Source organism: Nannospalax galili, unplaced genomic scaffold (genome assembly GCF_000622305.1).
Source record: "Nannospalax galili isolate Female #2095 unplaced genomic scaffold, S.galili_v1.0 scaffold364, whole genome shotgun sequence".
NCBI classification, from domain to species: Eukaryota; Metazoa; Chordata; class Mammalia; order Rodentia; family Spalacidae; genus Nannospalax; species Nannospalax galili.
Genome location: NW_008352752.1, coordinates 3,188,456 through 3,213,525, shown reverse-complemented (window position 1 = coordinate 3,213,525; position 25,070 = coordinate 3,188,456). Strand labels below are relative to the sequence as shown.

At 48.8% G+C, this 25,070-nt stretch overlaps 1 protein-coding gene across 2 annotated transcripts in view; it reads right to left on the bottom strand.

Moving 5' to 3' along the window:
* Positions 1 to 25,064, bottom strand: part of Rftn1 (raftlin, lipid raft linker 1) — a 228,238-nt gene extending 203,174 nt beyond the window's left edge. Inside the window, exon 1 of one of the 2 annotated variants that reach the window (XM_008849972.3) lies at positions 24,903 to 25,064. The gene's annotated coding sequence lies outside the window, so the exon portion shown is untranslated. Of the gene's footprint in view, positions 1 to 24,504; positions 24,633 to 24,902 lie in introns of those variants that run through there. The other variant, XM_017802421.2, reaches the window with a different exon arrangement.
* Between the last annotated feature and the right edge of the window lie 6 nt (positions 25,065 to 25,070).

The window sequence follows — 25,070 nt, the reverse complement described above, 5'->3', positions numbered from 1 at the left end:
ATTGGTTATACAGTGGGAGTGGTAGGAGAGATAAATAACTCTTAGATGGTATGCAAAATGAGAAGGAAAGAATCATTATTTCAAGCCCTACTGAAAAATATACCACAGAGAGAGAGAGAGAGAGAGAGAGAGAGAGAGAGAGAGAGAGAGAGAGATGCACATATGGGTATGTGTACATGTGCATGCAGAGGCCAGAGGTTGAAGTCAGGTACCTTCCTTCCTCTATCATTCTCCACCTTAATTTGTGAGACAAGACCATTCACTGATTGGCTAGGCTGGCTGGCCAATGAGCTCCAGGGATCTGTCTATCTCCACTAATCTCCCTAGCTAGGGTTACAGACACACAATCCAAGCTTTTACATGGTGCTGGGGATCTGAACTCAGGTCCTCATGCTTGCGCAGCGTCCTCACAAGCTCCAGAACTGTACTTCAAAACTACAGATATCTTCATGGGAAGGGCAACACGTGAAGCTCTGGATAGCCACTATCATTTTAGTACGCCAAGTTTCCTCTATAACTCCGACTGTAGTTAAATCTAACTGCTGTAAAGCACAGGTTCCCTGGCACGAGAAAGGACGGTGTTACGTGGATGAATAAGGAGCAGGGTTGAGGATGTCAGGGGAGAAGCAGGTACCAGGAAGCATGAGAAAAGCTTCCAAATCACAGCTTAGATTTTAAGGTTTCAATCAGATGGTTGCTGACTTGAAGTCTCTGCCCAAATTCACCCCAAAGAGCATGTGCTTGGTATCAGAGGACAGAAAAGATAAACAGGCCAGCAGCAAGCCTGTCATACCTGAATTGAATCTCTGGGGTCTAGAACTTTTAGAGATTGTTTTCTTGAGTGTATACACCTGCTTTTAAAGCACAGCTCTCTGGGAACCGGGACACACAAAGCTGCTCCTGGCCATTCAAACCTCCTGAGAAGTCACTACTCCTACTTGCGCCCTAACGGCACACCTCTCTGTTCCTTAGTTCCTTCCTGCATTCCCTTCAGAACAGGACAGACTTTACTCATCGCAGTATACCTGTCTATCCGATACTCCTGTGCTCAAAGCCAGTCAGAAACAACTTTCTCACAAGGAAAGAGAGAAAGGTGCAATCACGCTTCAGTTACTCTAGAGTAACTTTCCATGCACTCAAAGACGCTCACACCATAACCCTCAAGGGGCCAGAGAACATCAAGGACGCAGTAGGGAACAATGAAGACACAGGACAAAAACTGAGATTGTGCATCCTTGTAATTGCACACCCTTGTGGTTACATGCCTCTTGTGGGTCTGGGCAAGGAGGGTCATGTGGCACCCATCTCCCATAGAGCAGGGTTTCCAAGAAGCCCAACTCCAAAATCCGCTGACACTCCTAGAATTGACAGTGGTATCGCTGTTGCCTCCCGGAATCTGGGCTCTGTGACTGCTTGACCCATAGGGCAAAGACCTAAGCACATGTGCCAGTTCCTAGACCCACACCTTAAGACACTGATGCACCCACTTTCCTGACTGTTGCAATGGCTCATCTTGGAATCCAACCACCATGATAACCAGGAGCCCAAGCAGCTTCAGAGAAGCCTAAGCCTTCCAGATCGAAATAGAAGACAACATTTACAGCCACATGTTTGTCCAGCACTAGCACATAAACCAGAGGAACTGGAAGTAGCCTGCACTCAGGGGTCATGGGTCATCCTTGAAAGACATCCACCATGTCTCCAGGGTGGGTTGATTCATAAGAGAGTTGTCTATGGACATGAGTATTCATCCATCCAAGACTGATACCAGGGGCTGCAGGTACAGGCCTAGTTAATGACCAAAGCTTCTTACACAAGCAAGGAGACCAGCTTCCATTGTGCAGTGGGTACGGTGGGAAGAGAGACCCCAGGGAGATGGAGCGGCCGGCCTCATCGGGAAGCACTGTCACACTGAGTGGCTCATGACCATCCTTCTGTTGTGACGTGTTTCCCAAAAGGACACATGCTATCCAAGTGGGATCCCATCACTCAGGAGGGAGACTGTGGCAGGATTGATATGAGAATGAGACCAGTCTACACAGCGATTACCAGGAGAGTCAGGGCTACACAGTAAGTCCCTGACGTGCTAATAATCACCTACTTCAATGAGGATTCTCCAGTGCTTTATGGCCCAAAGAATCCCTGCAGTTGGCCCCTCCAGATTCCTGTGGCCACCTGATAACTGATACTGACAAGAACCAGAATTCTTATTCTGCGTGCAAGTGGAGCTCTGCATCTGTGGTGATGGGAAGCCATCCAGGAGTCTGTGTTCTTTTCTCTCAGAGGGCATCCCTTCAGCCATGTATACCATCTCCCTAACTGAGGGGCCAATGCGTCCTTCCACAAGGTCTTCCAGGCAGAGAGAAAGGGGAGTTCTTCCAACTGCTATGGGCAAGCAGGGAAAAGCAGTCTGAAGAGATCTCTCCTACCCTAACAGAAAGTGGCTGAGTATAGCCAGGACTGAAGACTAAAGAGAAGGTCATCTGCAATGCTCTGCATCCTTCACTGCAGAGGGGATATCAGGCATTGCCAGAGACTCTACAATTCCTTCAGGATCAAGGCTACAGCAGTGCACTGTGGTACCCAATGACCAGCTTTCCCCTGGAAAAGGGAGGGAACTCAGGATCCAAATTCATCCAGCCTTTCATTCACTCAACACACCTTTCAAGCCTGCTCTGAACTGGTCCATCAGCAAACCCAGAACCAGGGTGGCCAGGCAGTGAACAGATAGGTGTGAGACAGAGGGGCTGTTGTCCAGAGTGCAGAACACTGGGGAAGCCAGCATACACTACCACTGACCTGGCTCCAGATGACCCGAGTGGGATAGAGTAGTATGTCCCTCATTTTAAATGCTGGAATTGGGGCTGGAGAGATAGTTCTGTGTTAAGAGCACTGGTTGCTCCTGCAAAAGACCTGGGCTCAGTTCTCAGCACCCACATGATAGCTCACAACCATCTGTAACTCTGGTTCCAGGGGACCCAATGCCTTTTCTGTCTTCCATGGTCATTGTATGCATGTGGTACACCTACATACATGCAGGCAAAACACTCAAACACACAAGTAAAGCACTCATATACATAAAATAAAAATAAACCAAAAACATCTAATGTTGAAATTATTTTAAAAGCATTTCTAATTGGTCTCTGAAGTGCTTCCCAAGATGCCCATGAGACACTGGAACCCACTTCAAAAGGATTGCCTTCTTTTTAAAAATTAATATATTTTTATTTTATGCGTATGAGTGTTTTGCCTTCATGTAAGTGCACCCATGTTGTGCAATGCCCTCAGAGGCCAGAAGAGGGCATCAAGAGTGTCACATCCCCTGGTACTGGAGTCACAGATGGTTGTGAGCCACCATGTGGGTGCTGGGTCCTCTGCAAGTCCTGAATGGTCCTGACCATTCAGCCATCTCTCCAGTTCCAGGATGGTTTTCTTAAAAGATCCTCTGGTTGCAGTTCCTGCAAGCCACTAGTTAAGGTTGTTTTCCTATCAACTAAGCATGCCCACATTTAAATAATGGGGGCAATCAATGTAGCTATATTTTCAAACACAAATTAGTTTCATTAAGAGCAAGTCCTCACTTACTACAGTTGCCACCAATCCAAGGCAGCTTGTAAAGCTAATTTTAACAAATGCCAACAGCTCCTGACATACCGCCAGAGGTGGAGCAATTACAGGCAGCTCTAGCTGAGCTGGCAAACGCTTCCTCTCTCTACGTTCACATTCCACATCCGAAGGCTTAAGGGTGTTCATGACATCCTTCAGTCACTCAAAGTAGGAAGGTAGGATCCTAATTAAGAAACCCATATAGGGTGACAGCTCTCTCTACCCAGAAATATCAAAGAAAACTTGAAAACTCAGTCACCTATTCCAATGGTGTTGATGTCTGATATCTGGCAAACATAGTCTAGGAAATGTAAGGAAGACTAAACTTTACCCACAGTGAGTGTTCATGATCCAAGATCAAGGGCAAAAGGTGATCATAAACAATATGATTATGTGGCACCAGGTTTTGAAGTGCCTACAACATTTATTTACCTATAGAACCCACATTCTTTCACTACACCAAAACTTTCTTCTGGGTCATAAATTCATGGGTGAGGTTTCAGGTGTTTTATGTTGAGAATGCATTTTTCTACCCACTGGAAACAGTAAAGGAATCACACCCAGGCCCATGATGGCACTTGATGATGCTCTGGCTCTTCTCCCACCTGATATACAGGTGCCCCATGGAGCCCACTGGATACTGCAGCAATAGCAGCAAGTGTTGAAGGCTGGTCGTGGAATTCCACCATGCTCTCTTGAGGTACTCACTCTGGCCAACTGCCAGGCTATGAGGACACACCCCAGTCCTGTGCAGTGAACCACAGCTGGGGACTGAGGGCCCTACTAACAGTCAACACCAGTTCAACACCAGGTAGATGGTCTCCTTCTGTCCACAATCACCTGGGATGTGGTACTGGAGGTGGGGCCAGGGCAAGCCAGGAAGTGCTCAACCACTAAGCCGAACCCTGGCCCACAGCCACTATCCTGACTGCAACCATCCTTGAGTCAGCCACCTGGCTAAGCCTCTTCAGGAGTCCCCACTCACACACCCCCGTGACAAGATACTTGGTGTTTCAAGTCTGAGACTGGGGGCAATTTGCTACATACCCCTAGACAGCAATCCAAGACGTTTCTGTTCAAAGTCCTGCTCTGAGCCTATGGAGATGGCCGAAAGCTGGCTCTTGAGCTGCCAGGGTTTGGGAGTGATTTGTTAACGGATTCAAGGGTGTTCTGGTTATGAAAAGAAAACCCACCTTACTGCCCTGCCCCCACTCACACCCTACCATTTCAGCCCCACTGCCGTCCCCATCACAGCCAACACGTCAAACTGTGATCCTTGGACCAGTGCACCAGGATCCCCTAGGCGCCTGCTAGGAATGGAGGCTTACAAGCCCCTCCCCAGGCCTGCATCCTGAAGACTGTATTGCTGGAGTTCGAGAAGCCCTGGCTTCGACAAAGCTCTCGCCCTGATTGCTCATTGAAATCAAGGAAGAGCTGCTAAATCCTGGGGCCCAGACACTAGGAGTGGGTCCTGATCACCAGGTGACTTAGCACACACGAGGTTAAGAATCAACACTTCCTTTCCCCCTTCAACCCACACTAGCCTCCTGACAGCAGGGCCTCCTGGTCTCTCCTCAGCTGAGAAGCAGCTCAGAGCACAGCCCTCACTCCCTACCCCCAATTCTTGAACTTTCTACCTCAGACACCCTTCCTGGGCTCTGCTGTCATCCTCCCAAATCCACTCACCACCTGGAATTGCTACCCTCCTGTTTCAGTCACCTCAAATTATTCTAATCACAAACCACTTCCAACATGTGGAAAGTGTAGAAAGCAGGCCGCCCATGTGCCTGCCGTATTTGCTTCACATCTTTGACTTTCTGCAGAAAGATGACATTTTAGGCCCTTCCCATCTGTCCCAAGGTTCCTGCCTTTTCTTTCACATCTGACACCCAGAGCAGTAGCCAGCGGAGATTTGGGTCTTTCTCAGAGTGGGAGGAGGGGAGTTCTAATGCTCTGCACAGCGTCCCTAGGCTCTAAGATTTCTAAGTCTCATGAGTTAACTACTAGAAGTCCAAACAACTTATGTCTAGTCTAATAACTTGACCCTTTGGGAATAGTACATTTAAAATTGAAAATAAAAAACCCGTCCCTTCCTAAGTAACTCCAATTACTTACTGATTCCTTCCCAGAAGCTGGATGCCACTTGGCTTCCCAAACCTCAGTCACACTGGAGACTACCACCCCTATTTCCTGTTCCACAATGATTTTCTTAGCACACCCCGAATCTCAGCGTTACCTCATTAGAAGGAATGTGTTGCTAATGTTACCTTTGTGAACCGCCTCAAGTCAGGAGGGGCATCCCACATTATTGCTGGAATTCCCTCAAAAATGTAAATTATCCTTCAATGACCCTATACGTCTTAAGTGATCTCCGTGACACTGGGGTGCATTTTCATACATGATACCGTCTCCCCTTTAGCAATCACATCCCATCTCTTGCTATAACTACTCCAGTTCTAGGGAAAACCTCCCCAACTGCTTCCCCCCGAGAGTTCTTTCCAGTTCCAGGTGACACTCCAAGGACCTGAGTCAACCTCTTCCCCTGGAGCTTTTCTACCACTCCAGAATGCACCCCAAAGAGAAACATCATGCCCAGCAGGCCTGTGCTGCTTCTGCGGCCGTGGGTAGTTCCACTTCCTGAGGAGCAGTCAGAGGGATCAGCCTGCACCACTCTCACAGCTAAATGGCCCGGTGGCCAGCACTGGGGGGATGCTTTAACTCCTCCACTCACTCACCAAGTCCACCTGACACTTAGGACCAGCCAAATCCTTCCTGGAAATGGACTTCTCCTCATCCCCAATTCGCATCTCCAGCCTTGCAAATTCAATACCACAGAAACAGCTCAGAGCATGATCTTATCCAGAGTCCAGCCTGGAGGCCTGAGCCGCCACCTCCTCTCCAGCCCCATCTCCCATTTTCCACCTCCAGTAAAGTCAGGCTAAGTCACTGACTGCTGTTCTATGGAAGCAGAGAAGCAGAGCTCTCCCCTTCCCAGCCTTTCCTCCACCTGGCACCCTTCCCTTCCCTGGACCCTTGGGGCTATCAAAATTCTAAGGAAGAGACCTGGTAGGACACAGGAGTAGAAGGGGAGGGAGGGGAGAGAGAGAGAGAGAGAGAGAGAGAGAGAGAGAGAGAGAGATTGATTCATCTTCAGTGCTGGCTCATTGGCTTGTGGAAGCTGACAAGCCCAAACATTTCACAGCAGGCTAGGAGACCAGAGCCCCAGAAAGAGTTGACATTGCAGTCCTCCCACCCCCTCCCATGCTGTTACTGCCACTGAGCCATTAATACCTCCCCGGCTCTCTTTTTACTTTTTATTTTGAGATAGGGTTTCAGTAAGTTTATCTGGCATTTCATGAACTTTTCTGGGGACAATATGATTATCCACTTGCCTCAGATAGGTCACCAATGACAGACCCAGAGTTACCCTGTTCAGCGAGCCTGCCACACTCTGTATACTCTAGCACCTCCTGAGATCATGTGGGCTGGGGCAAAATTCCATGTAGCTGGTGAAGGGGGAGGTTGAGATCTCAGATGAGGGTCTAATGATCATCCCCTGCCTATGAGGGAACATCAGCAGATCCAGTCTTAAAGGTGTTTTATGGTAATCTCAGCTGCTCAGAATAAGATGGTTAACCACTAGGGCTGAAGTGATGGCTCAGCAGTTAAGAGCACTAACTCCTCTTGCAGAGCACCTGGGTTCAGTTCTGAGCACCCGTGTGGTGGCTAACAACCATCCATAATTCCAGTTTCAGGGGATCTGAAAGTCTCTGCTGTCATGGGCATTGCACAACTGTGATGCACTTACATACATGCAGACAAAACACTCATACACATAAAATAAAAATAAATAAACTGAAAAGATGGTAATCTCTTCTCTGCTCAGAGGACATCATTTCAGAATATCCAGGCTAGCCTTGAGTTCACTTGTAGCCTAGGCTGGTCCTGAACCTGTGGCCCTTCCTGCCTCAACTTCCCAAGATGCTGGGATTACACAGGCCTAAGCAACTAGGCCTACAAATGTGGTAGTCTTGAGACAAAGGCTGGCCAGAAGCAGAATTCTTCCTCTTTGGGATCCTCAGTATTTTCCCATTACTTTTTAACTCACTGAGTGAGGACCACCGACATTACCACAGAGGACAATCCCCTGTACCCCAAAGCAAGCTTATTTCAACATTAATCACATCTTGAAAAACACCTCGCAGCTGCATCTAGACTGGTGTTTGAGCAGAACCTGGGGCACCACAGTCCAGGCAAGACCACACAACATAAACCATCACCTCTACAGAAGGTCAACAGGTCAACAGGACTGCCTCTTCACCATTCTTTCCACAAATGTATACTGAGGATTCACTATAGGCCAGGCCCTTTCCAAGGATTGGCCATACTAAAATAAAACAAAATAGACAACCGAATCTTAACCTTATTGTTACAGAACACCGTCCTCAAGGCTAACAGCCTCCATAGCACAATCACCGTGACTGTTTGCAAATGACCCTCAAGGTGGGGCCTGTGTGGACATTCTCTCAGAAGAAGGGGAAGGAAGGGGTCATTAGACCCTCACCTGAGATTTCAGCGGCCCCTTCCTGCAGCTTCCTCCCAGCTGTATGTGATTCTGTTCCAGCTGCACATGATTCTGAAGGTGACAGTACACAGAGTTGTAGAAAGTTAACTGAAAGGGAAACTCCATCTATGCTGCTATGAGGACACTGTCATCCATGCTGGGGTGAGACTTTCCAGTGGTACAGCTGTTTGGGGGTCACCCATACTCTTGTAAGTAACCCTTCATGCGTGGGTGGAATGGTACTTTGGTGTGTTGTTGATGCCCTCTCTGGGGCGAGTAGATGCTATGTAAAAGTTCACACAACACTTGCTTTCATGGGCTTACCATTAGGAGCAGAGAAAGAGACAAGAGATACATAAAAAAAAAAAAATGGTAAGATGAAATTTTCAAAGTATGTCAAGTAGAAAAAGAACAGAGAGCATGCTGACCGGGGCAGCAATCACAGGAGGAGGAGGCAGAGCCACCCCCAGAAGGGGTGGTGGTCCCAGCAGGGTGGTGGTCCCAGCAGGGTGGTGGTCCCAGCAAAGTGGTGAAATTGCACGCAAGCTGGAGTTTGGGAGGGGGGACAGCCTGCCTGTGTGAGGCCAAGCGTGGTCCATGAGGCCAGACTGCACTGGGGAGATGGCCATGTAACCTCGGGTCTCTGTGAGAACTTCAGCTTTGCTTTACCAGGCCTGAGTTGGGAGCCCCCGCTCAAGCAGAGGAGATGTAAATCACCTGGAGACCAGATAAGAGCCAGTAGAGACAGAGCAGTGGTCACATTTTGGGTCTGCTTTGAAGGTAGGAAAGGGGATCTGGGGGTGGTTATTGCTAGGGTTGGTGGCCTGAGGCCAAAAGGCTGGAGAAGGCCTCTGAGACCCAGACCCAAGAGGCTGTTTTTAGGCCACACTAACTGCTGCCGTGGGGCATGCAGGGTGCAGCTGGTACACCAGTCTGGAGCTTTGGTGGTGCCCATCTCCCCAAGGACAGCAGCCTCCTCAAAGGGAGCTAGCAAGCCTTCATCCCAGACTGCAGCCACCCAAAGTCCACCCTAGCAGAGTACAGTGAATACCAGCCAGGCTACCATCCTTCGGGGCAGACACAAAAGGGTGGGACAAGGCCCTTGAAAGCAGCCCTGTGGCTCTTGAGTTCATGTTCTTTGTTATTATTATATTTTATTTATGGGGTGGCACATGTGTCACAGCACACATGTGGAGGTCAAAGGGTAAGTGCAGGTATCAGTTCTCTCCTTCCACCATGTAGGTCCTGGAGATCAAACTCTGGTCATCAGGCTTGGTGACAGGTGCCTTTACCTACTGAGCCATCTCTAGTGCCCAAGTTTTTATTAACAATCTGTCCCAGGGTTTAAGCATGTAGGCACAGGTGTCAGATTGTGTCAAATCCTGGCGGCCCTATTTCCTAGTTTGTGACTTTAGGAAGCTCTGGAACCTCAGGATTTTTAATCTGTAAAATAGACACAAATGAAGCATCTACTTGCACAGTGAAAGCAGCATGAGAAAGTGAGTTAATATCGACCAGGGCTTAAAGAGCTCAGGTCTGCAGAGTGAGCAGCATCAGTTAACCATTGGCACTAGAGATGTGGCTCAGTGGCAGAGCACTTGCCTTCTATACTCAAAGTCATGGGTTCTATCCCCAGTACCGTTAGGTAAACAGATAAATGTTAACCATTCAGTACTGTATTAATACTGCTTGCTATCCATTATAAAGATTCCTTTTAACCTGCTTGGCAGAGGGTACATGGATTATACCCAAAATTATACCACACTGAAAAGGGTGTTTATAAGGTGTCATAAGACACTGGAACACCTCCCCATCACCCCTGCGCCCACACAAATCCTTTCTTTGTAAATTTAAAAAAATATTAAAATAAATGGTCTTTGAAGAGCTAGAATGCTCTGACTCCATTTTGGCTAGCTTCTTTAGACAAGCTCAGGCATACTGTACATGTAAAAGCCTATACCACACTGAAAAGGGTGTTTATAAGGTGTCATAAGACACTGGAACACCTCCCCATCACCCCTGCGCCCACACAAATCCTTTCTTTGTAAATTTAAAAAAATATTAAAATAAATGGTCTTTGAAGAGCTAGAATGCTCTGACTCCATTTTGGCTAGCTTCTTTAGACAAGCTCAGGCATACTGTACATGTAAAAGCCTTACAAGGTATGAACAAAAACTTCTGACTCTAAAAGATATTAGTCAGCACATTCCAATGCCCTGAAGACAGCCCCTACCAATCAAGACTTTCCCGTACACAGGATATGGGGACATCCAATTATTTTAAAAAGATGCTTGGCGCACGCTCGCAAATTTCTGTGGAGTGCCCCATATGGAGTGGCCCAATAAAAGCTCCTGCCTGCTATTGTTCAGGGCCAGACTCCATCTTTGGCTTGTGAAGTCTGTGCCTGGCTAGCCGCCATTTGGTTGTTGTCTTTTTTTTACCTTAAATTCTTGAATAAACTTTTTGTATAATCTTTTTGGGTATCTGTGGGAATTATTCTCGATTCTCAAACCCTAACACTGTGGGGTCTCACCCGCAATTCGAGAATAGAGACCCCAGACCCATGGAAGCGCCCCTGGAGCCGGCCTTAGTAAGTTCTGCCTGCCTTCGTGTCTCTGTCTCTCTGTCTCTCTCTCTCTTGCGCGTGCATGCGTGTTTCAGTAGTCCAGACATCCTGGGGCTCAACGGAAATCAGGTGGACATGCTATTGATCCCAGAGCTGGAGGAGGATGGGGGACACCCCGACTCCTCTTCTGTTGAGGGGACATGCTCCAGTCTGACATAGAATCCAGGCAGGACCGACCCAGAGTCTTGGTCCAGTCCCACGTGGAATCTGGGTGGGCCAGATGCAAGATTCTGGTCGAGTCTGACATGGAATCCAGGCTAGCCAGATCTTTTGGGGAAAGGAACAGGGGTGGTCTTCTCCGCTGACTGCACCCTCTGCTCCGAGCTCTGCCTTGTCTATCGACTTTCCATCCTACTTCTTCTCATTCTCATCCCTCGACTTATATTCTTTTTTCTTGAAGCTTATCCCACGATGGGCCAGAAAGTCTCATCATCTTCAGCTCCCCTTGATCTAGTTCTTAGTCATTTTCAGGACTACAAACGAGCGGCTTCAAACATATCTGGACTCCGTGTCAAGCTGACCCGCCTCCAGACCCTCTGCACCATCAAATGCCCCTCCTTTGAAGTTGAATGGCAGCTTGAAGGGTCCTTTAACCTGTCCCTCATCTACAGAGTTCAAGGAGTTATCTTCGGGAAACTGGGGCACCCTGACCAGATCCCCTACATCCTAGGTTGGCGATAACTGGTTGCTGCCCCCCCCAACTGGCTGTGTCCCTTTACTGCCACCCCGCCATCGGGGCCTAAGGGGGGCAGCCACTTTGCTTCCCCTGAAGAAAGTCCAGACCAAAAACCCATCGGGTCCCAAGGTTCTTCCCTCAGTGCCAGAGGAAGATTTACTCCCACCACCTTACGGGGCCCCAGTGAGTGCCCAGGATAGACCTAGGGAGCACAGGTCATGAGCATCTTCCTCTTCTTCCAGTACTTCCTAGTCTCCGTCCCCAGCTCCCATGGCTGAGCTGGCATCTCCTGTGGCCAAGCCCAGCCCATTGCACTCGCTCGCGCGGGGGGGGGGGGATTGTGTGAGCTCTTCCCCTGAGGAAGACTGGGCCCCAAGGGAGGATGGAATTTCCCCATTAGTCTACTTTCCCTTTTCTACTAATGACTTGTATAATTGGAAGTTACAGATTCCCTCCTTCAGGGAGAAGCCTCAGGCCCTGATTTCCCTCCTGGATACCGTTCTTTTTACCCACCAACCCACTTGGGATGATTGCCAACAGTGATTGCATATCTTGTTCACCACCGAGGAATGAAACTGCATCCTTCGGGAATGCAGATACACGGTCCCTGGAAATGATGGGCGACCGACAGAGAATGAGGATTTGACTGTGGCTGCTTTCCCTCTCACAAGCCTAACAGAGGGGTGGGACTATAATACCCCCAAAGGTAGGGAGCTCCTAAAGGTCTATTGCCAGATTCTTATGGGGGGGGTCTCCGGGCAGCTGCTAAGCACCCCACCAATTTGTCTAAGGTCAGTCAGGTGATGCAGGGAAGGGATGAGTCTCCTGGAGCGTACCTGGAACGCCTGTTAGAGGCTTTCAGAACTTATACTCCCATAAATCCAGAGGCCCCAGAGAATCAGATGATCGTCAATATGGCTTTCATAAATCAGGCAGCTCCAGACATAAAACGAAAACTTCAAAAACTGGAAGGTTTCGAGGGCAAAAACCTTTCTGAGCTGATGGTGGTGGCGAACAAAGTATTTAACAACAGAGAAACCCCTGAAGAAAGACAAACAAAGGGCTGGCTAGGATATTGTTGGCTGAAAGAGCAACGAATCTCAAATGGGCGGACCGACCCTCTATGAAAAATGGAACCCAAGCCCCGCAACCCCCACAGGAAGGTCAGCCCCACCTAAAAAGAGACCAGTGCGCATATTGTAAGCAGCTGGGCCACTGGGCTAGGAAATGTCCTCAAAGGACGGGATCCCAGCCTCCCTCCAACCCCAAGAGTCTCGAGTTGGCAAACATAGAAAACTGAAGGGGCCCAGGCTTGGCAAGCCTCCACCACAAGCTCTGGGTGACCCTACAAGTGGAGGGATGAGCCATCAACTTCCTAGTCAACACCAGAGCACAATACTCAGTTTTAAAAGAGCCTATGGGAAAATTGACCAGCAAACGCAGCTGGGTGCAAGGGGCCATGGGAATCACTCAGCACCCTTGGACTACCAAAAGGGAAGTATACTTAGGTAAGAAGACAGTTTCACACTCTTTTATGGTGGTCCCAGAGTTCCCATATCCCTTATTGGGTAGGAATTTGCTAAATAAAATGAAGGCTCAGATCCATTTCTCTGGGAGAGGACCTCCTGATGTGACTGTACCAGATGTATCCTATATCCTATGCTTACAACTAGAAGAAGAATGGAGAGTTCACACCCCACCCCCTCAAAAGAGACCAATCACTATCCTCAAGGACCTCCAGGCAACAATCCCTGGAGTTTGGGCAGAAACTAATTCCCCAGGGAGGGCCATCCAACAGCTACCAATAATGGTGACTTTAAAAATTAATGCTTAGCCTGTAAAACAGTACCCAATGGCTCTTGAAGCCAGGGCAGGAACTACCAAACATATAAACTGCCTTAGGGAGTTCGGTATTCTGGTTCCATGTCAATCTCCATGGAACACCCCTCTCCTACCCATCAAGAAACCAGGGACTAACGATTTCTGCCCAGTGCAGGATTTGAGAGAAGTTAACAAGCGGGTAGAGGATATCCACCCTACAGTCCCCAATCCTGCTGAGCTCACTCTTTCCGGAGAGAAGGGTCTATACTGTTTTAGATCTCAAAGACACCTTCTTTAGCCTGACCTTGTCAAAGGAAAGTCAACCCATCTTTGCCTTTGAGTGGTGAGACCCGAACCAGGGGTTTAATGGACAACTCACTTGGACACAACTGCCACAGGAGTTCAAGAACTCCCCCATGAGCTTCGATGAGGCTCTACACCAGGACTTGCAGGAGTATTGAGCCTTGCACCTGGAGGTAAGCCTCCTACAGTATGTAGATGACCTGTTGATTGTCACTGAGGATGAGGGCACTTGTCTTCAGGCCACCAGAGATTTTCTCCTGACCTTGGACTGATTGGGGTATAAGTCTCTGCCAAGAAGGCTCAGCTCTGTGTCATGGAGGTAATGTACTTGGGGTACATATTAAGGGATAGGCAGAGGCGGCTGTCAGCCAGAAAGCAAGCCATTATGGGAATTCCAAGCCCGAGATCCCGCAGGCAGTTGAAAGAATTCCTGGGATTGGCAGGCTTATGCCGGCTCTGGATACCCGGATTTGCCAAGCTGGCAAAACCCCTGTATGAAGCCACTCAAGGGAATGAGCCATCCTTCCTATGCACTGAGACGCAGGAGAGGGCCTTTCAAGAAATTAAGAAGGCTTTATTGCAGGCTCCGGCCTTGGCTCTGCCAGATAGCTATAAGCCCTATCAGCTCTTTGTTGACGAACAAGCGGGAATAGCGAAGGGAGTCCTGACCCAAATGCTCGGGCCTTCGAAGAGACCTGTGGCTTGCTTGTCGAAAAAGCTTGATCCCGTGGCCTCGGGTTGGCTGGGCTGCCTCAGAATTATCACAGCCACTGCCTTATTGGTTAAGGATGCAGATAAGCTCGCACTGGGACAGCCCCTTACGGTCACCACTCCTCACTCGATTGAGGGGGTCCTTAAAAATCCCCCCGACTGATGGATGACAAATACTTGGTGGACACATTATCAGGCCTTGCTCCTTAATCCCCCTCACGTCCAGTTCCTCTCCAGCACTGCTCTCAATACTGCCACTCTGCTGCCAGAACAGGATCTTGAGGTCCTGCATGATTGCCTGGAGGTACTCTGCAGCTTACATGGGATTCCGGAAGACCTGACGGATGTTCCATGGCCCCACCCGGATTCTGTTCACGGATGGAAGTAGCTTCATTAAGGAAGGAACCAGGTATGTGGGGGGTGGCGGTCGTCAGTCCATCGCGGACAGTGTGGGCCTCCTCCCTACCAGTTGGGACCTCTGTCCAGAGGGCTGAAATAATTGCCCTGACTCAGGGCTTAAAGCTAAGTAAAGCCCAGACTGTTAACATTTTCACTGATAGCCATTACGCTTTCACTACAGCTCATGTCCACGGGACTATATACAAGGAGAGGGGGCTCCTGACAGCAGAAAGAAAGACTATCAAAAATAAACAAGAGGTCTTAAAACTCCTGGAGGCCATATGATTACCAAAGAGACTAGCCATCATCCATTGTCCAGGGCACCAAAAAGGGATTCACTGGAGGCACAGGGAAACAGGAGAACGGACCTAGCAGCCAGAGAAGCAGCCCTAACAGCCTCAAACATACTGGTTATTCTGCCTGAACCCCTCTTGCCAGAAGAGCCCTCCTACACAGCTCAGGACAATCAGGATTTAACTTCCCTGGAAAATACCAAGATCAAGCATGGATGGAGATACGCCTCTGATGGGAGGCTCATTCTGCCACATAAGCTGGCAGAGGACCTAATGTATAAACTTCACAAAGGGACTCACCTAGGGAAGAGAAAGTTACAAGAACTCCTGACTCCGTACCACATCTTCTATCTAACCAAAATGATTGAGAGCTGTCTCTCCAGATGTCGCTCCTGCCAGGTTACTAATCCAAGAGGAAAAGTCATGCCCCCAGCCAGAAGGGAGAGGGGCACTGCGCCTGGAGTCCATTGGGAGGTGGACTTCACTGAGGTAAAATCTGGCAGGTATGGCTATAAATATCTCCTAGTCTTTGTAGATACATTTCCAGGATGGGTTGAAGCGTTTCCCACAAAGGGGGAAACTGCCTCAATAGTGGTTAAAAAGATCATCGATGAACTAATACCAAGGTATGGACTCCCCTCTATGATTGTGTCAGACAATGGACCAGACTTTATCTCTAAGGTATCTCAGAGTTAATTAAAACACTGGGGACTAATTGGAAGCTACATTGCGCATACCACCCCTAGAGCTCAGGGCAAGCAGAGAGAATGAATCGGACCCTTAAAGAGACTTTGACCAAATTAACCCTAGAAACTGGCAATGACTGGACAGGCCTCCTACCTTTTGCCCTATACAGGGTCAGAAATACTCCATATACTCAAGGCCTAACACCTTTTGAAATCATGTATGGCCAACCACCCCCTTTGCTTCCCAAGCTGCTTTCAGATGTGCTAATTGACTTGTCTGAATCCCAATTTCTTAAGTCCCTACAGGCCTTACAGATTGCAAAGACAACATTTTCCCCTTGCTGAGGCACATCTATGAACTGCCACCAGCCCAACCGCACAGATTCAAGCCAGGAGACCTTGTTTGGGTGAGAGAGCACCACAAGGAGCCCCTCGGACCTTGATAGAAGGGGCCACACATCGTGATCCTCACCACCCCTACTGCAGTTAAGGTGGCCGGCGTCCAGACTGGATACATCACTCACATCTAAAGCCTGCATCAGAAGATTTGTCAGACCAAGTCGACAAGAGATGGAAGGTCACACGGGTAAAAGGACAATCCTCTCAAGCTAAAAATCTCTGCCACACCATAACCCTTGTTGCTTTTTATTTCTTTTTATAGAGCCTGCCCTAGCTAACTCCCCCCATGGACTCCAAAACCTCACCTGGGTAGTTAGTAGCACATCCACTGGAAAGATAGTGAACACCTCCTCCCACCTGGGACCTCCAGGCGTCTGGTTCCCCAAGATTACATTCGACCTCTGCGACCTGCTTGAAGGAGCTTGGGAATCGCACACCCCGTCAGGCACTGTAAATTATGCTTGCCAGTCTCCCCTCGGCCGATAGAGGATGAAGGAGCACCACTTCTATGTTTGCCCGGGCAACAGTGGGGACCGAAGAAGTACCTGGGTCGGGGGCAGGGGACTATTTCTGTGCTTCATGGAGCTGTGTGTCTACTGGATATATTAATTGGGCTGCCCCCATCACTACCGACTTGATGCAGGTAACTGTGGTCCCAGGCTTAACCCTTTGGCAAAACCCCAGATCAAGGCAATTCGAGGGACCCCGCTTCTCCTCTAGATGCAACCCTATCTCCTTGAGCTTCACCCCGAAAGGAAAGGAACTTAAAATGTGGGTGAACTTGGGGCCTCGGGTTATACACCACAGGGACTGATCCAGGAATACTTTTTTCAGTCCATCTTCAGGTCGGCCCAGTCATGGGGACTCAGATGGGGCCGGCTCGGACAGTGTTACAGCCTATAGGACGACCAACACTGGCCTTAACTATTTTTAAATCTGTCGAGAGGCCAGCTCCTAGCCAAATTGTCTGACTGGATAAAACTCTACTTTGCCCACACCTAGATCCACACCCCCAGAGATCCAACAGGTCCAAGAGCCCTTGCAGCCATCCCCTGGGCTTACGAACCTCCTAAATGCCACCTTCTTAAATAATACTTCCCCTAACCTTACTATCCATTGCTGGTTTTGCATGGACCCGAGCCCTCCCTTTTATGATGGGTTAGCTCTCCCAGGAAATTATGTTGTCACTTCTGACCCCACTGCCTGTAGAATCCCCCCACCTACAGGGAGAAGGGAGCTTACCCTCACCCAAGTGTATGGAAAAGGGCTATGCATGACTCCCTCACATAAAATTGTCCCCCCTTCTTACCAACATCTATGTAACTTTGTTCAAAAGATAGGGGCTACTACACCTAACCCATATATGGTGCCCCCCAACTCTACTTGGTGGGCCTGTACCTCTGGCTTAACTACATGCCTCCACTCCTCCATTTTAAACCAGACCGGGGATTTTTGTCTCTAGTGCAGCTGGTTCCCCATCTATATTATAGAACAGACATAGAAATGGAAACCAGAGTCTCAGAAGAGTCTAGACCTCGTAGGGCCATAGGAGCCACTGCAGTTGTCTTGTCTACTCTACTGGGGTCGGGGTAACTACTGCAACTGGTCTGGGGGCTTCAGTGCTAGTCCTCCAGGATAAAAATTATCACCTTCTTAGACAGGCCACAGACTTAGACATACAATCATTAGAAACATCTATCCACCACCTCGAAGACTCTCTATCCTCTTTAGCTGAGGTAACCTTACAAAATAGGAGAGGGCTGGATTTACTTTTTCTAGAAAAAGGAGGACTCTGTGTTTCCCTAGGGGAACAGTGCTGTTTCTATTTTAATCACTTGGGAGTTATAAAACAGTCTTTGGCTAAGGTCCGTATAAGACTTAAGGAAAGAGAAAATGAACAACTAAATCAACAAAATTGGTACGAATCCCTATTTGACTGGTCCCCATGGTTAACAACTTTGATCTCAGCAATAGTTGGACCTCTCCTCTTACTCCTATTAGCAGTAACCTGTGGCCCCTGTATTCTTAATGCCTTGCTCAAATTCATCCAAGAACGGATACAGACAGTCCAACTGATGGTACTGCGTTCGCAGTATACTCATTTAAATCAAGACCCTGAGCCTTACGACAATATAGAAATGTTTCCACCACCCTAAATGTGCCGTCTAACCGCTTCTTTCCACTTTTGTAATTTGCTTGGCTTAAAGATTTAACCCTTGCCATAACTCTAGGCGGGGGAATGAAGAGCCAGAATGCTCTGACTCCATTTTGGCTAGCTTCTTTAGACAAGCCCAGACAAGCTCAGGCATATTGTACATGTAAAAGCCTTATAAGGTATGAACAAAAACTTCTGACTCTAAAAGATATTAGTCAGCACATTCCAATGCCCTGAAGACAGCCCCTACCAATCAAGACTTTCCCGTACACAGGATATGGGGACATCCAATTATTTTAAAAAGATGCTTGGCGCACGCTCGCAAATTTCTGTGGAGTGCCCCAATAAAAGCTCCTGCCTGCTATTGTTCGGGGCCAGACTCCATCTTTGGCTTGTGAAGTCTGTGCCCGTCTAGCTGCCATTTGGTTGTTGTCTTTTTTTAACGTTAAATTCTTGAATAAACTTTTTGTATAATCTTTTTGGGTATCTGTAAGAATTATTCTCGATTCTCGAACCCTAACAGTCTTGTGCTTTTTATTTCTGAAATTTAGGAAGACACAGAGTAGACATGTTCCACTAACCAGACTGTGATTGACAAAACTTCGTGGATAACCCTCGGATCCATGCACTATGTGAGCTAGTCCACAAAGCACGAAGTGTTCCTCAGCACAAGGTGAAGCAGAAAGTGGGGGGCTTCCATACTTAAACACACACAGCACCAACAACAACTGAGGCTAACCACCCCCTGTAAAGGTTCCATGCTGACCCTCCAGGAGTCTTGCCTATGGGGCAACAAAATAGAGCATCCCAGGTGAAGAAGTCAAAAGAAAGCTGTCAGTTCCTAACTGAACAGTGTGGAAACCCGTGAGACAGGATCATTAAGCATATGAGCTGGTCAGTTCCACTCAGAGTGACACGCATTGCTTGTTTAACCTCTACCTGGTCTTCAGGTCTGTGAACACCTCAGAACTGTGTTCAGGGAAGGCGCAAGCCATAACAGGAACAACTGGAGTTCCTTGCCCTCTCTGTTACCCCTGTATCCCTGAGGCAGCTCAGACCCAAGGGAGCCCCAAACAAGCCTTCAAGTACTTACTCCAAATGGTATCTCTCTGTCTCAGCCCTGGCAGGTAGCCATTCCTACAGAATGTGACCTGATTTTCCAGCTCTTTGGTTCTAGCCCACTGAGAGCGATTTCTTTTCCTGAATTCAGCCCAGGTAGGGAGTAAGTCACACAGATGCATATTTAAAAGCTGAACCGGATTCTTATTTGGAGAGCAAGGAATTAGCAGGACTCAAGCAGGGACTCCGAATCGCCTGCTGTACTGATCCTTTACGAGAACACATCTTGATAAAATATGTAATGATAATAACTCAGGCCCCTTTGGGAGCCCAAGAAAAAGGGGAAACTCAGATTTATGTCAAAAAATTGAATATAAATGGGAAGAAAGATATCACACACACACACACACACACACACACACACACACCAAAAAATCCTTTAAAAGGTAAACACCAAAGAAATGTATGGCAAAATGTATCCTTTGCCAGTGAAAAATAGCCTAAGCCTTAACCACCTCTGGTGTCAGTTCTTAACTGAAGGGGAAAAGGAGATGTGAGGACAGACCAGGACTGTCCTCTCAGAGCCCCTAGCAGTGACGGATACTCTACAGCTGTGAAATCCTCTCCTGAGGCCACACAGGGCTCTAGACACTTGGAATGAGGCTAGTATATGAGGAACTTCTGTCTGGCACTTGTGACTAGCAACTAAGGTATTGGACAACCCAGTTGCCAACACCCAGACTGAGCAGTTGGTCACATCTGATTCCCAATAAGATCACAATTCAAACTGACCAATAATACATTATCACCAAAAGTAGTAATTTGGCATCAGTTTCCTCCAGGCAGAAGTGCAGATAGGATCAACACTGGCCTCATGAAGATGATGTTCAGATGACACATGCAAGACACCCAACAGTGCCTGGTAGAGTAAGCACTCAGCATCTGGTATGATACTTACTATTCTGTCTGTAACAATGGCAAACTAGGTAATGAAACAGAATGGTACTACTACCATGAAGTTTTTCAGCAAGGTTTTCCCAGGTCCAAACACTTTGAACCCATCCCATAGGCGAGGATAAACTGTTCCCTAGCAAAGCATATCTTGGGAATCTGACCTCTTGGCACCCACTGTAAACCTCCAGAGACACGATCACCCAGATGGGCAGCTCAGTCCTCTAGCCGATGTTTACTGTGCCTCTACTTTGTGGCAGGCATTACACGACGAAGATCACTACAGTTTGATGAATGTCAGAGTCCCTAGGCCCTGTCCAATGTCTCCAGATTGTTCATGGGTCACCTTGCCCCTGAAAAACTTGGTCAGCATTGGGATGCCTTGAGGACATGGAAATATTTCATTTTGTATCCCACCAGAGAGATGTACTTCCTGTCTTCTCAGACCACCTCAGGCCGGCCAGACCCTGCTGTTCATCCCACAATGGAAGGGACCCCGAGGGGCCAGTCCCATTTTCTCAGGCATGTTAGTAAGAGGGGTGTTGACAGAACATGTTTCTCAGAGAGGCCAAATCACTTTCACAGGAAAGCTGCTCTAGGCTTGCCAAACCCCAACTCTGTCCTGCTTCTCACAGCAAGTGTGGCCAGCTGCCCAAGGGCATCTCCTGCAAGTTCTTATCAGCAAGCCCAATGGGCCAGAATTCCCCCAGGTTCTAGGCAGAAGTTCAGTGGGGTTCTGTAGGGGTTTAAGGGTTATCTTTCTTCTTATAGAAAACAATCAATCTTTCAAAATCTAGGGTACATTCCCTGATGGAATTCCCTCCTGCGAAGATCTCGAGGTAAAATATTCATGTGATCCTCTGCAATAATTTAAGTATGAACTCACTAGAGGCCTTGGAGATGGCTCTGTGGGTAAAGCACTTGCTCTGCAAGCATGCAGAACTGAGTTTGAATCTCTGGAACCCAGAAAGAGTCAGGTTCAGTAGCGAATATCAGTAATACCAGGCTCCCATGACAAGATGGAAGGCAGAGGCAGCATTCCTGGAAGCTCAGGTGCCAGCTAGCATATGAAGCTTCTGACAAGAAACCCTATCTCAAACATAGTGGAAGGTGAGACTGACCTCTGACCTACACATGTGTGTGTGCCCACACTTACACACATGAATACACATACATATTTACACACATATACACATACACAATAATATGGTGGGGGCTGTGGGGGGTGCAGGTGGGGGAAGGGGTCTAAATTTGATTAAGATCTATTATATGAAATGCATGGAAACTCAAAAATACAGATTTATTAAAAATAATATTAATAAACTCCACTAACTGGCAGTGTTGGAGACTTCTTACAATACCCTCTACCTATGTAAACAACATGTTTCAGAGTGTCCTTGCTGGTCCTAGTTTCTCGGGTCCTCTGGCCCCAGGAGAACACTAATCGAGCCATACCCTTGACTTGGAGGTAGGAAAATGGGACTGTGATGTCACCTCCAGAATCTCATACTTGTATTCTTTCTGGTAGGTGTGTAACATGGAATCACCATGCTAGAAAAAGGTCTGGGAATTTCCTCTAAGAGTTGCATATGCCTTCTCTGTGACACAGGTGTTCATCCACAAGACAGGAGAACAGCGTCCCTAGGAAGATTTGTGTACAAATGTTCAGAGCAGTGTTTTTCACAATAAACGGTGACAAAACAGCCTGGTCAAGAACAGGGGTACATATAAACAAACTGTGGTGTACATATGCCTCCAGAATATAACTCAGTAGTAACAAAACTAAATTTAAAATGCTGGGGCTGGAGAGATGGCTCAGTGGTTACAAGCACTGGCTGCTCTTGGAGAGGACTGGGGTTCAGTTCCCAGCACCCATATGGCAACTAACAACCATCCATAACTCCCAGTTATAGGGGATCTGACATCGTCCTCTGACCTCCACGGGCATTGCATGACATGGTGAACTTACACACATGCAGGCAATAGGCAATACACTCATATACATAAAATAAAAATTAAAGATAAAATAAATTAAAAATACTGAGAAAAAAAGCTTTATATAGTGCGTTAGAACTCCATGTGTAAGAAGTTCAGCAAAGGCTACACTGACCTACTGTAGGCCTGAATAATGGTTGCCACTGAAGGTGGGGGCAGGAATTGGCTAGCAGTGGGCATGAAGAAATCAGGGCTGACGTTGATACTCTGTCTCAATAATGACTGGGTTACACAGGTGCATGCCTATGTCAAAACATTATGCAAATGCATTTCACTGTTATGTAGATATCACCTTAAGAACACATGAACATATACTGAGCTCTAACCAAATAGGGGTTGAAATGTTTACAACTGACCTATATAAAAGACTGTAACTTACTTTGAAATACATAAAGCGATAAGTTGGACTAATGGGTGGATAGACAGACCGAAGGCCAGATGTACAATAAAATCGATATAGGAAAATGTTAGAGATTCTAGGTGGGGGACTTTTTCTTTTTGAGACAAGGTCTCATTATGTAACCCAGGCTGACTTCTAACAATTCTCCAGTCTCCACCTCCTGAATTCTGGGATTACAGGAGTAAGCCACCGTACCCACCTAGGTATTTGTAAGGTCCCTTTTGCAACTTTACTGTATCTTTAAGAAAAAAAATGAGGGCTGGGTGTGGTGGTGTGTACTCACAATCCCAGCACGTGGGAGGAGGAGGCAGGAGGATCACTGCAATTCTGAGGCCAACCTGGTCTACATAGTGAAATCCAGTCCAGCCAAGGCTACCTAGTGAGACTCCTGTCTTAACAACATTCCACAGAAGGATCACAGTGCCCTTTATGTCCTTTACCAAATTAGAAATTTGGCCAGACACCCATGTCCACCAAGCCATGGGACCACAGAGTTTCAGCTCTGATGAAGAGAGAATGGTGGAAGGGCCCAAGTAGCCTTACAAGAACCACATCATTCATGCCAAAGATTTGCTGCCTGTTTCCCTACAGACAAAGCAATTATTTGAAAGCAAGCAAAAAAAATCCTGCTCCAGAGGGAGAAAAAGAACTCACTGACTTCTATCCCCAATTTTTTCTGTTTCAAGTCCTGCCGCCACATCTATCAGCTCAATGCTCAGTTCTCCACTTCCATCTGCCACCAAGCCAAATGACAAACCACCCCAGTGTGCTACCCCACAAAGTAGGCAGAAGGTGTCCTGGCTCAAGGTCACTGCTCAGGCCTAGTGAACCCCACTGAAGGCGGATGATGATGCACACTACGCTCACTCTAAGGTTACAGTGATTTCACTGAGGTTAGAGCACACACACCAGAGAGCCCCCGAACAGCCTGTTGCTTAACCCCTCTGTAGGGCTGGTGACATCTGGGGTCACTTGAACTTCCTCCAAATTCTGCTGTTCAGAAGATCAAATTAGGAATCCTCGGCCAGGGGCACGTGGGGTACAGAGTGGCCCTACCCACAGGCCTGTAGGTCGCTCACATTACACCCTGCTTCCTTCCTGGCAAGGCCTCCCTTATCCTGAGATGACACTCCATGGCTGGAGTTGGCGACCGAACGCCCAGCATCTGACAACAGCTGTAGAGTAGGGGCTGCTGCTGGGAAGCCGGGCGGCCACTCACACACTAAGTTTCGTGCCAGACTCCTTAAAAAACAAGACACAGTTTTTGTTTGTTTGTTTGTAAGACCGACCCCAAACAAACTCACTGACACCACCCAGCATCCCTGGAAACCACCCACAGCCGCGTGGGGCAGCTGCGAGCAAGCAGCGGAGGCAGCAGGGGGAGCGCCTGGGGCTAACCTTGGCTTCCAGCGATTCTGGCCGCCCAAGACAGCGGTACCCAAGGTGAAGGGCACCAGCCCAGGCCCGGAACCGCGCGCGGGTGCCTGACAGTCAAGCTTCCTGAAATACCACCTCTTCTGCGCCAGTCATCGCCATCCCCATCCTAGTCCCCCGTTCCTATGAACCTGGGTTTAGGACAAGGCAAGAAATCCCTTTCAGAAGGGGCGATTCCCATCTGCGGTGCCGGGACCCCCCGGCGGCGCTTGGAATCTCCGCTTTTTTAGCGGCTGCAGCGCGGACTCCGCGCGTGGCTCATCCGCTCGCGTGGGTTGCGCACCTCTGCCCCGGGGCAAGCCCACCTCCCCGGGAGCACGTGGAGGTGGCTAGGCACTGCTGAGCCCAGGCATGTCACCGCAGACCTCACCGGTCCGGGTCCGGGGACACCCACCCCCTCCCCCGCAGCCGCGTGTCCTGACCCACCTGTAGCCTTGGAGCTCCCTTCCGCGCCCTTCCAGTTGTCCCTGCGCCTGCAGAGCCCACGACCCCCAGCAGGCGACCCGACCGCCTCTCTCTGCAACGAGCACTCACAATTTAGTATTTCCCGTACACACACACACACACACACACACACACACACACACACACACACACGCCCAATAAAAAGTTAGCCCGGATCCTGGCGTCCCATCGATGGTTCGCTATCTGCATCCGACCCGGACCAGGGCGCTCGCCCGGCAGCTCCAGAGCCCCGGGCACAGGGCAGCCTGCTGGGAGGGGCCACGAGGGGCTGTCGCCCTGGCCGCCGGCGTCCCGGGCCGCCGAGCCACCAGCAAAGACCCATGCGTGCCGCCACCCGGGCCCCGCCGCGCGCCACCTACCTCGGGGAACTGGCGGCGGCGACCGTGGCGCGGGCTCCCGGAGACAGCGTGCTGCGTCCCGGGAGGAAAGTTTGTGCCATGCAGAGAGGGGCGGCGCGCGGACAACGCGGGCGCCGGGGGTGGGGGCCGGGCGCGGGGTGCGGCCGCTCGTGTCGTCCGTCCCTCGGG